The 12,975-nt window shown below is 40.2% G+C and overlaps 1 non-coding gene across 1 annotated transcript; it reads left to right on the top strand.

The window, feature by feature from the left end:
- Nucleotides 1–2,195: 2,195 nt before the first annotated feature.
- On the top strand, nucleotides 2,196–2,253 carry LOC148826759 (U7 small nuclear RNA). The gene has a single exon (XR_016093283.1). It is a non-coding gene; the product is annotated as a U7 small nuclear RNA (small nuclear RNA).
- Nucleotides 2,254–12,975: the final 10,722 nt, after the last annotated feature.

The raw sequence follows: 12,975 nt of genomic DNA, 5'->3' as shown, positions 1-12,975 counted from the left end.
TTCAACGTTGACCGGGAGAAGGGGAGCGACGCTAGCTCGGCAGAGCTGGAGTCGCTACTCAAGAAGTTCTCCCTGGTAGACAGTTTCAGACGGTGCCGCCCTAACGACACCTGAACGACATGGAAAAACTCCCGGGGAGTGTGCAGCCACCTGGACTACATCTTTCTGCACACAACCTGCTCCCTGGAGTTGGCGACGGTGTCCCCGGAGTGGTATTCCAACCACGAGCGCTTGACGGTGGTGGCTAACACCAACCTGCCAGCATTCAGTCGTGGGTACTGGAAGCTGAACCAGGAAATACTGGAGAAAGACAACTTCAAGGCACTGTTTCGTAAAGACTACGCGAGCTGGGTTGATCTGAGAGACGGCTACAGCTCCATGGTGGAATGGTGGGAGTCGGTGAAAGACAGGACCCGAACCCTGGCACAGACGTACTGCAGATGGAAGGCGGCCAGGGAGAGGAAGGAAGCTGCACGACTCCAGAGACAACTAGAGGAGGAGTACAGCTCGGCTAATGGGGGAGGAGCCTTCAATTCAGCCCGGGCACGGGACCTGAAGGAGAGGCTCCGCAAACTCAATCAGGTCCGAGGAGCCCAGAAAAAGAGGGTGATCCACGGCCTGAGACGGGGAGATGGAGAGGAAGTGCTGGACGAGAGCGACAAGGTAGAAGTGGCCACCGCTTTCTACACGGAGCTCTTTTCAGAAAAGCAGACGGAGGTGGAGGCAGGCGAAGGCACGAGTACCGGAGGAGGTGAGGGAGGACTTGGAGGGTCCGATCGCGGCCGAGGAGCTAAAGGCGGCGCTCTTGTCCATGGAGAAAGGCAAGGTGCCAGAGCCCTTAGCAGAGACGGTGAGACGGGACCCTGGAGATACCGGGAGGCGCGGGAGAAACCCTGAAGATCTCCCAGTACGCCGACGACACGAAGCTGTTCCTGAGGTCAGACAGGGGGTTGAGAAGGGCCCTGCAGGTCATGGAGCAAAACTCCAGAGCCTCGGGGTCGAAACTCAACCGCCGAAAGAGCAAACTGAAGTTCTTCAGGCCCTGGAAGCACAGGACGACGGCGCCGGAGGGTCTCGAGCTCTGCACAGAGCCCCTCAAAATACTGGGGGTTTCCTTCCAGAGCCAGGACAACGAGACCAACAACTAGACCAAGAGGATCGCCAAGGTGAACGCGAAGCTGGGTCTGTGGAAAACGCGGTCGCTGTCCTACACAGGGAAAGTGATGGTGTTGAAAGCAGACATCCTGCCGGTTTTGGTTTACCTGGCGGTGGTGTACCCGCTGCCGGCCAGACTCAGACGAGCGCTGCAAGGGATGATCTTCGGCTTCGTCTGGGGCGGCAAGTACGAGTACATCACGGATGTGTCAGCCGGTCGAGGAAGGGGGTCGAGATGTCCCACATTTCCCCATGAAACTCGACTGCATCTTCTACTGCAACCTCTGTCGGGCGCTGCAGGAGCCCATCGGACCTCAGGAGGAGGACGAAGCGCCTAGTCGCCAAATGGGGTTTCCCCACGGCGAGGGAGCGCTGGAAAGGACTTTGGGCCCTATACAGGGATTAAAGGAAAATAGCAAGTGCTAGGTTTGGAGGAACTCTGTTAAATGCTCAAATTCGCCCCCACTTGCAAAGATTGATAACGGACAATCAATCTCCGTTACGCCGTTGTTTTTTATTACATGGAGTGTTAATATGTGTGAGATGTTCCTTTTGAGATGTTTTTTTTTTGCGGAATAAAGTATATTTTGTAGAACAAAAAAAATCTTATGACAAGGTTTTCAAGTTATCTGTTGAACTACATTCTAATAGGTGTGGTCACATTCCAGGTCATTTCTTTACGTTTTTTGTTTCTGGAGCAACTGTTAGATGAAATGTGCTAATATGTAACCTAACTCCAGTGTGAATAACTAGAAGAGGGGAGCAGCTCCATTCCAGACCAAGGGAGCTTTGAGATTGGCTGGGCCAGATCTCTCATTTGCATATCTGATTTGGAAATATAACACTAAACCCCTTCTTGCATGGATTTAACTTGCACCCAAGAGTCACCTACTGTGTATTGCTACTTATTTTTTTATGATAAGTGGTGATTACCAGTTGACAGGTTTTATTTGTTGAATTATAAATGGTTTTGTATTATCACCCTGAATGGCCTGTACTCGAGGTTTGGTAGGGTATGTGTTTTCATTTCATTTACCAAATGGAATTTTTGCTCTTTTAGTATTTGTCTAGAAGGCTTTCTGAAGTCAGGAAGCCCATTTATTTGGTGAAAAAAGATTCTGTATTAATATTAATATTTCTCATACAACATAAATAGGGTCTTCTATTAATAAAAAGATCTTGCACTTGGAAATCTTGATAAAGCTGTGTGCTTCCATACACTCGAGCAGTTTTGATTCCTAATATTCAACCTTAGGTGAGGGAACGTGTCTTTTTCGCCTTTTGGTTTCCAATTGATCAGCACAGTATAGAAAATAGATTCATAAAGCAACGTCAGCAGTGACAAATGTGCGAAAAGTGATCACTTGTTTTCGCCTGCTTTCAAACTGAAACCCTTTGGTGTGTTAAGAGAATGTGATAACCACTACCCTGCGCAAGGTGGGAATGGGTAACTTGCAGAGAGTGTTGAACTTCGAGAAAGGACGTCTCTCAGGAATATATTTCCACATTCTGAAGAGGAGATTTTCTCCATTTCTGTAGTCTGACTTCCTCTTTTGCTAGAGAGCTGTAGAATGTGGAGTCACCTATCCAGCTCTGGGAGCAGTGTGTAGATAACAGGTTTGTTACTGCCTGATGAGCACAGTAAATTAATACAGCAGAATAAACACACTGTGAGTATTTGAAGGGAATAACAATCTTTTACGTCTCGCCACGTTCAGTGCTGCTGTCATTTCTGCAATATTGTGATTATCATGTTCATCACACATGCACAAGATCCCCTGTTTGAAATCGGGCAGAAACAGGTGTCTTTTTATCCTCTCACATTTTGCACTTCTGCCAGTGTTTTATGGATCTTGTTTTGTCTTATTGCAAGAATTCGCATTTCCTGTGTCATTCATGATCAAGTCAAACAGCCAGCAGATCATGTCACCTTTCAGATAGTCATTCTTCTGCTTCCTAAATTTCCTAGAGACAGGTCATTTCAGCAGAACTGACAAACTTGGCAAAGCAACCTGATAAGATCAGGTCCTAGAAGTCACTACTCAGTCAGTTACTGCTGCCGAAATGCAAGCCCTTCCTCGAGCCTGAAGAAGTTGATCCTACATTACTCATGAAGAAGATGTATCTACCAAACATCAGAGAGCTGAGCTGGATCACTTTCCTTCTGAATGACGTTGCAGTAACACTCTACCACTCCTCTTCGTGCACTCATGCTGGAACTTTGGGAGGCTACTGCAGACAGCAGAGGTTGGATCATACACAGAGGTTGAAATAGCTCAGCTGAGAAAGCCTTAGACTGATGCTCTAAAGGTTTCTGGTTCAATCTGGGGTTTTGGTGTTTTGTTTCGTTGCGCCATTTGTTCCTCTCTGCAATGCCCTGTGTCCAAAGTCACACTTCCCTTCATCAGCCTGATTCCCAAACTAGAATCTTTGTGTCCTTGAGTCCCTCTTTTACCAACACTGATGAAGTACAGAAATAACTTAACATGTTTTGCACTCCTTATGGTGTTTTATGGTGGGACCTGTATTTCTCTATGAATTTCCTTAGTGACAGCCCATTTGTTTTCAATATATTTCTGGTGAAGTTATTACATCGGTCTCCCCTGGTGGCTTGTTTTCATATCCCACTTCTGACAACGACTTTTCTTATGTCACTTTGATGGGAGTACAATTGGAAAAAAAAAAACTAAAATGTGTGTAGTTGTTTCCATATCAAACCCATCTTCCATTTTATACAGTATTCCACAGGAGTGAATCAATTCCTTGTTTAATTTTGCAAATGACCGTGCTGTCAAAAAAACTAAATTCCTATGTAACCAAGGAGTTGCTGAAAAGCAACTTCACTTTGATGTTTTGTGTTGTTATAACTAATTCATCTCCTTTTTAAAAAAATAGATTTCTGTAGAAGAAAGGTGTCTCACACTAAAGTTTAAATTGTAAACAGGTCATAGAAAAAGCTCCTTAGCTCCCTGTCAGGAATCAAACCCTACTCTCCTGTATGACAGGCAGGGATTCTCACCATGGTTAAATTGCAACCGTAATAATATTGACAACATTAATAAATGCATATATAATTGAAATTGAAAACATATCTAACACAGCATCTTTTCTGATTATATACCACAATGCATTGCTGATATTTGTTGTTTGCCATTTAGGTTAAATACTGTCATGTTTTTCTCAGCAATCGTCTTTTGATGCGTAAGTATAAATAATGATAATACTATTTGAATACATACAGGTCTTAATATTATTTTGATTAAAAATAGTACGTTAATAAGAAATAAATGGCATATAAAATAGTGTGAAGGTGAAGATCACACAAAATCAACTACAAATGTGGGAATTTTACATTTTTAAGATTATAAATTGCATGTAGCACATTAGCAACACTACAGTAATGCTAATATAACAATAGTGTTAAAAACTCCTGACCTAATTCCTTACAAATGCTGATACAAAATGTGAATGATTTCAGAGTTTCGGGTATTGGGTCTCCTGATAGAGATCAGAGATGAACTGAGGCATGCGGGAAAGTGTACAGAACTGGTGAACTCACAATTCTACTTCAAGAGGCTGAGCACAATGGAAGAGTCCTGTACACACAAGTGAGTCCTTGACAACATGGACAATCAAAACCTACTGGTATGATATTATATTATCTCTGTGGTGTAGAAAATATTCACTACTAGTATTCTAGGTTACAGATAGGTCATTATTATATTATATCAGCTTACATCTGATTAATAGGATCCATCTCTGGCATACATTCTTATTTTTAGTTTATAATGTATAATCTTGCTAATCTTTTAATGCCAAAACAAAGTGTTTTATAAAAAGCTTCATGTTCTAAAAAATTACTACAACTTTTGAACTTTGAAATATGGCCACTTTGTATTCTAGGACTAAGCAAATACTGCAGAAAAGTGGAGTTAAAATGTGAAAATGTGTAATGGGTATGTCTGATTAGTTGATTAGTGAAGATCCAGTAGTAAAAATAACTTCTAATATTATTTCTAATATAATATTATTTCCAGATAAACCAACTTTGGAGAGTAGGCAACAGTGATGTCAGAGAGAGTGTGTTCACAGTGTTGTCAAGGTATTGCTTATAGATTTTTTAAATGTTTTTACATTACATTTTTACTTTGATCAAGTTAAAATATAAACAAAATTTAGCTTAAAGATACCTTGTTAACCACTGAATTTGCAAGGTGTAAAACTGCTAAATTGTCTCTTAAAATATAAGGATTACAGTAGTACATTTGATACTAAATATTTGAGTAAATAAACAATGAGTGAAAACTCGCTTGAGAAATGTCTAAGCTCAGTCATAATTTGGTTTTCAGACTTAATACAAATGAACTGATGGTGGAATTCAACTTTGCTGGCACAAACCAGAAAGATCAAAGACAAAAGAGGTGCCTGGGAGACACAAATCTTTTTAGAGCAATTAAAGGTACTCTTATTCTATGTTGTACTTTCAAACTTTGGGTACTCTTTAATTAGGACAGACTTTATTGCTCAATTACTATGATGCAAGCTAAACTTAATACATTGATTAAGCTTTGAGCTTAGTAAACCTTAATGGTTCTTTTTTTAGATTATGTTCAAGAAGAGATTAATCATCATTTATCTGAGTACTAATATTATAACATTTTTCCTAGCTGTGGTGCTGAAACCCCACCCAACAGCAACAGAAAAATAAATAAAGGAGCACACAATGCGTTATTTGAAGAATGCGTATGCAAGGCAGTGGGCCTGGAAGTCTGGACACTGAAAATGATAAGTTGCTGGTCCTAACTGTTAGGACAATTGGACAGGGCTTTGCAAATGGTGAACAGTAAAAATCGTCTTAACTTCACATTGTAATAAGATTTTCTTGGAGATATACAAGTTGTAAATTTTGAAACTTATATTTGAATCAAAATGTGGTTTTGAGTTAAATATTAGCATGTTCACGTAGTTAGTTTGTGTTTGTAAATATATTGCCATGTTACAAGAATTTGTAGCTGAAGTTTACTAGTTGTGTTTTTTTTATTTTTGATGATTAGCCATATGTTGATTACAATATTGTATATAATGTATAATTTGAACTCAATATTTTTCAGGAGTGAATGATTGTATATTTTCAGAATAAATTTGGAAACCAAATTATTGGCTTGATTTACTAATTTCGATGCCTATAAAACCTATCTTTGATGTATAATAGACCTTTAACCATATATGTATTATAGTCCTCTAAAGTTATCCGTATAATAGAACTCCAACAATTTATGTATAATGGACATATAATCATAGATTTATAATTGGTGTATAACAATATACGTATATTAGAATTTCATTCTAGACTAATTACGGACCACATTTATACGTCTAAGGTATGTGTTTAATAGACGTTTATTCTACATCTTTTGCCCACTGGGATTGACCTTCTTGAGACTTGGTGGGAATACAAATACTTTGCATGTATCGAATTATAGCACGTAACAACCGAGTACCTGAGTTGATATCACCGGGCAATTTCCAATAATGACCAACATCATTAACTTCAAGGAAAATAAGAATCACACATGGAGTTTTATCTTGGAATGGAGGGCGGGAGAATTCGTTTATACTCCCGTTGCATCTTGAGCTAAACTATTTTTAAAATTTTGCAGATTTGCTCAAGACACTTGTAAGAGAGTTTTCATGAAGACGTACGTCGGCTAGCTCTCCACTGTTAATTGACAGGACTTTTGAAGAAACTGTTCTTATACAACCAACATACAAATTACACATCTTAATGAACATGAAGGGAAATCTGTGTTGTGAATAATATAAAACTGTCACTACACATGATTGAGTCCTTGAGTCTGCCACCTAAGACCACTCGGCCATCCTGACAAGCAGTGGAGGCTGGGGTGTTGAATGTGCCCGTTGTTTTGTCGAAGGATTATTAACTACTACTGACAGTTCTTTTCTTGTTATTACAGAGATTTCTACATTGCAAGACAATTGACGATTTAGATAAAGGAAAGTCTTGGTAAACAAAACAGGAACGGAGGGGATTCAAACGCGTGATCTTTTGTTTACAAGACCAACACCTTACCACATGGCCACCGCACCTCCCATGTCACTTGTTTTTCCCATCAAGGCTAACACGTTTTTAAAATAAATAAATTAAATCTTTGTGCACAAATTGCAATATAGGAGGAGTTAAACAAATATGATTATTATATGATTGTTCAAATTAATTCTACTGAAACTGATTAAATCACATGGAAGCAACAACAACAAAACCGTTATTCTTAACAAGGAGATACTGGGCAGCAGTGGGATTCCAACTCACGCCCCCGAAGAGACTGGAGCTTTAATCCAGCTCCTTATAGCGCTCGGCCGGGTTACCCTTGAGAGTAGTTTTTCAGCAGTTTTAGTCTGACTATGTGGTGTTATGATGTGTAGAAGTGACTGCACCTCCTTTTTCTAAGATGCTTCCTCTCACTTGGTGAAATATTCAATTCTTTTGCCCTCTGAATATAGTTCTTCTGTGGAGCAGGCTTCAGACTTTGCGTATAGCGTAGATACATGCAGATATTTTATTTTTACAGGAAGACGCATTCCGAAACATATCTCTCCAGTTTTAGAAACATTTTGAATAGCGTATTTTTTAAAAGGCACAAACCGTATTTTAATTGCAGACTGTAGATCTGTGCAAGTCGTACTCGATTTGATTGTGATTCTGAAATACTTCTAGCAAAGATATTCAGGTTCCCATGAACCTTTGTTAAAAAAAAAACTGCTTTGCGTCCAATCTCTGATGTCAATATAAACTCGGACGTGATGTTCTGTAGATGTGTAGTGTGCCTTTCCTCTTGTCGTATTCAAGAGTATTCACTGCGTGAGCTCCTCACTGCGTGTCTTGTACTCTACTGTGATTTCATTTAGATTATCTCCGTGGAGTGCAGTGACAAGATCGTCTTGAACATTTTCGGTTTGTGAAAGGAAACACTAAAGAAAATGCAAGTGATGAACATTTAAAATAACCACAGTACAGCTAGAAGAGTGAAAGATACAAGACGATTTATAATGACATTCACAATAGATTTAAGGAAAGCACAACCGCCCGAACAGGGACTTGAACGCTGGACCCTCAGATTAAAAGTCTGATGTTCTACCAAGCAGTTTCATCTGTGTTTTCAGCTACAGAAGCTCCCTGTTGAATTTATGTTGGTTCTTGTGTTACGAACCCAAGCGTGCAGCATTTGTGTCAGCAGTACTATACAGGTAAGTCGAATACACTTTCTGCGGCTGCATCTGTAGCACTTCATCTAAGAGGATTGTTAGAGCACAGTTACATTCACCCACCCAACTTATTCTTTGATCATCTAAGAGGATTTTTTTACTTTCGCACACGGTTACATTCGCCCACACAACATATAATCTCTGAATGTCCAATGGCTCAATACCCACTTTTTCCCCTGGGAACCACCAGTGTACAGTCCCATCCCATTCAAAAATATAACAGATATACTCAATTGATATATTCAATTAACAAGTATAAAAAGATATTATGAACAAGAGAACTCTTGATTATACAGATCCAGGTTTACACAATTAATTTCATGCCTACTCGAAGTGCCTGAAGCCTTGCTCTGCTGTTTTAAATATACCTCCAAAGCATTTAGTTGTGTTAACTACCAAATTATTTGAACTAATTTAACGTTATATTCAGGAAATTCAGAGAAAGTCTTCAGACTTGTCGTGGCTGTAGAAGAAGCCACCTGTTGAATCTCACCAGGGATTTCTTGAGAGATCATTCAGCGAGCGAGTCCTCCTTCTGCACTCCACACTGAGCTGAAAGCTGCACGAACTCCTCACTGCGTGTCCTGTACTGTTGCAAGTGCTCTCGTCTAGATGTGGAGCACAGCGACAAGAACACCTTGAACTTTTTCCATAAGTGAAGGAAAATTCAAAAGAGCATGAAAAGTATGGATTGTATAAAATATCCATTGGACAACTCGAGAAAAAACTGAAGGACTAAACAACGACTTTTGATGATTACAAGAGATTCAAGAAACACAACCGTCCGCACACGGGCTTGGATCCTGAACGCTTAAGTTAAAAGACAAAGACTTTCTTAATAATTTCTTATTATTACATACCCACACATACACTTACAAATATACAACTACACACTGACAGACACCACACACTCACAGACAAACACCATACAAACACGTTCACAGACATGCATTCAAAGAAATAAAGAAACGCTACAAATACTCACAGACACACTTATAGACACCACACACTCAGAGACCCCACATGCTTACACACTAACAAACACCACACACTTACAGACACACATGCACAGACACCACATACACAGGTATCTACAGATACACGATAACTAACATTAACACAAATAACTCCTCATATTACAACAGTAACACTATCACTAAGACATACATATAACAATATCAATAACATTGACACAAACTACTTATAATAACAGTTAAGCTATCATTAAAACAAACACTACTACTACTGTTAATACTCTAACAGTAACACTATAATTATAATTAATATTAACATGAATATGAACATTAAAACTAAAACTATCAGTATCGCTATCATCATTAATACTCACATGAACACTAACATGAAAACTACCAGTTGTACTCTCTAATATTAACATGAATACACTAGTATTAGAATTAGTTGCTACCCATGACGTCACATCGCTCTTTGTGACGAAGGCGAGACACCTAGACGCGCACAGTGACGTGGCGCCTATCGCCGTGGTTACCATACTTATGATTTATAAACACTAGAAAAAATGCATTTAAACTGTTACTTACATACATTTATCAACTTGGAATATAATTTTCTAAGCTCTAGGATACAGTTACCTAAATAATAATATGAATAATCATTGTTTAATTTCAGATTGAACATTATTAACATTAAACGCACTATGGTAATTGATCGATACAGTCTTTATTGACTGTTTTCTAGATATTTAAAACAGGGTCAAGAACCGGAAAAGAATCAGTACTCACCAATCGGTGAAGTTAATCATTCTACGGTTCTTCAGTTGAATTAATTGGTTGTCGATAGATAAGTGATCAATAACACTCCTCTGTGCGCTCAGCGCACCTCCCGCGGTCTCGCTCTCTGATACCGGCGCTCTGGCTGGTGTCTGTGACGTCACAGCGCTCTTTCTGACAGAGCAGAGCGCGTCTCCGCTGGAGGAGACTCCTGTCTGGGGCCTGGGGTGGCTTTTCTTACAGATATAACATCTCTAAATGAAAACACACCGGGCTGTGAAGAGAAGCGAATCATAACAGTTGGAGAAGGAGGAGAGCGACAAAACAAGGAATGAAATTCATTAAAAAGGAAAAAAATAATTTACCTCGCAGATTAATGCGTTACAAAGCGTTCCCGTGTGGAGCAGCAGAGAACAAGCACGAGTCCCTGAAATGAGCGCTTTTAAGGGTTTTACACGAATCTTCAGAGTATAAGAGCCAGGAAGATCAGACTCCTGATTCTGGAGGTTAAAATGTGTATACTGGTTTTATTTCCACCCAGCTCTCACTTCTATAGGTGGTCTGATGATTTAAATTAACTGTATAACTGTTACAAGCCTTAATCTAATTGTAAATTTATAAGACTGTCTGTGAGACACTTCTGAGAGCAGCTGAATCCCAGGGCTGGTGTGGAATCACACACAGACAGGTCTTCTGTGTGATCTGAGTCCCACTGCTCAGAGCTACAGACTGGTCAACTGGTCACTATTGTAGACATGACCTTTAGACCATTGGCTACTGATAATCAATATACTGATCACAGTGTCACTGCTGGTGTTTATTACATAAATACTAAGATAATTCCACACTCACTTGTGTTATAAAATATTTATAAAACATGTTTGGAGGCTGACATACAGTAAAGACAGTAATACTGAAGGGATGGAGGTCCTGGAAAGGGTTAATAGAAACTTCTTGCTTCTGACCTGGAACAGAGCCCACAGCTGCCAGATCAGTGAGCCCTGAGCCCAGTTCACAGAGGAGAACCAGGAGAATATTGATTTTTTATTCTGCCTCTGAGAATTTTTCTTCTTTGCCAAGTGGTGTTACATTCCCTTCAGATACTCTACACAGACTGCCAGAGAGAAGAGGAGAGAGGTGAACAGATAAGAGCAGACAGAGCGAGAGAGACATACAGTACATCTTGATTTACTTTGAAGCAAGTGTTCATTTCCTTTCTGGAACAAGCTATTTCTGAACTTCAAGAAATTCATACAACTTCCGAAAGATAAAATACAAATCTTGCTTATCCACTTTCTCCACTTAAAAGTGAAGAAAAACAATGGCAGTGCATCTCCGTCGGCTTGATTTAGCTTAATACAAGTATTCACTTCCTTTTCTGGAAATTACAGCCTGCGAAAGATGAAATAAAGTTCTTTATTAATCTTCGTCAGTGCAGAAGAAATACTGCCGGCTGGCAGGAAAATGCCAGTATTTTATTTTCTTTAACTACAAACATATGAATGGAGAAAATGTGTCCCTGTGCAGCTATTAAACAGAGAGCTGGTGGTTCAACCCTACTCAGGGTTGGAGATTTAAAACGGTATTTCGGTTTAGCGAAGGTGAAAGTTTACCCACCCAGACGTTTGTACTTTCCAGTTCTTCCAACCAAAATTGACAAAAAACTGTTTTTCACACTGTGTCGTACGTGTGCTGAAACAAAACAGACCACCCCCTGCGAGCACAGTGATGAAGATCGCGTCTTGACTGGTGTCTGGTGCACCCCGGAATTACAGATGGCCTTAGATCTGGGGTATAGAGCGTGTAAAATTTACTAAATTTGACATTTCGAAAAGGCCTCCCACGATCTTTTTTCCAACTACAACAAACTGCATCTGAAAGGGAAACAGGAAGCTTCGGGGTTTTCAGAGTGGTGTACAGATGTCGGGAAACAACAAAGATATATCAGCGAATATTATGAAAAAGAGGGTGTCTGGCTGGACCCCGGCAACATTAAAAAGAATCCGGCCAAAAGACAGCTTTCAAAAATTGCCTTGAACAGTTTGTGGGGCAAGTATGGGCAAAGAGACAATTTACCACAGACCACCATTGTGAGAAAGCCCGATGAATTATTCAGGTACTTATTTACGCCATATCATGAGGTGTCAGCCTGTGAGTTTATCGATGAAAACACAGCCTGTGTTACGTGGAAACACACTAAACACCACTATACAGGCCATTCAAACACTAACATTTTCATCGCTAGCTTTAAAACCGCCTATGCCCGCTTGGAGTTATACAATCTGCTAAATGCTTTGCAAGGCTGCTGTCTGTACCACGACACAGATTCCGTTATCTTTGTGAGCCGGGAGGGTGAGTGGAATCCGGGGCTGGGTGACTACTTGGGTGAGCTGACCAGCGAAATCGCTGCTGGACAACACATCACCGAGTTTGTATCAACAGGACCCAAGTCGTACAGGTACAAACTGTCTGGAGGGAAAGCCTGTTTAAAGGTAAAAGGCATTACGCTCAATGTGAACATCTGTGAAAAAGTTAACATTGAGAGTCTGCGGGACTTGGTTTTTGACTATGGCGTTAACCCTTATGCAGAGTGCCGGGAATTTAAACACATTTCTATTCAACAGCCGATGATCGTGCGTGTTAAAAAGGATTGGCGCATTGAGACCTGGACCTTAAAGAAAACCCAGAAGGTGGTGTACGACAAGCGGGTGCTGCAAGAAAATTTGACATTGTTGCCCTACGGATATTAACACGATGGATGTCAGGTTAAAACACCCTTTTTCATGCA

The sequence above is a fragment of the Atractosteus spatula genome, chromosome 10 (assembly GCF_055471065.1).
Source record: "Atractosteus spatula isolate fAtrSpa1 chromosome 10, fAtrSpa1.hap1, whole genome shotgun sequence".
NCBI classification, from domain to species: Eukaryota; Metazoa; Chordata; class Actinopteri; order Semionotiformes; family Lepisosteidae; genus Atractosteus; species Atractosteus spatula.
This window is presented reverse-complemented; position numbering and strand designations above follow the sequence as displayed.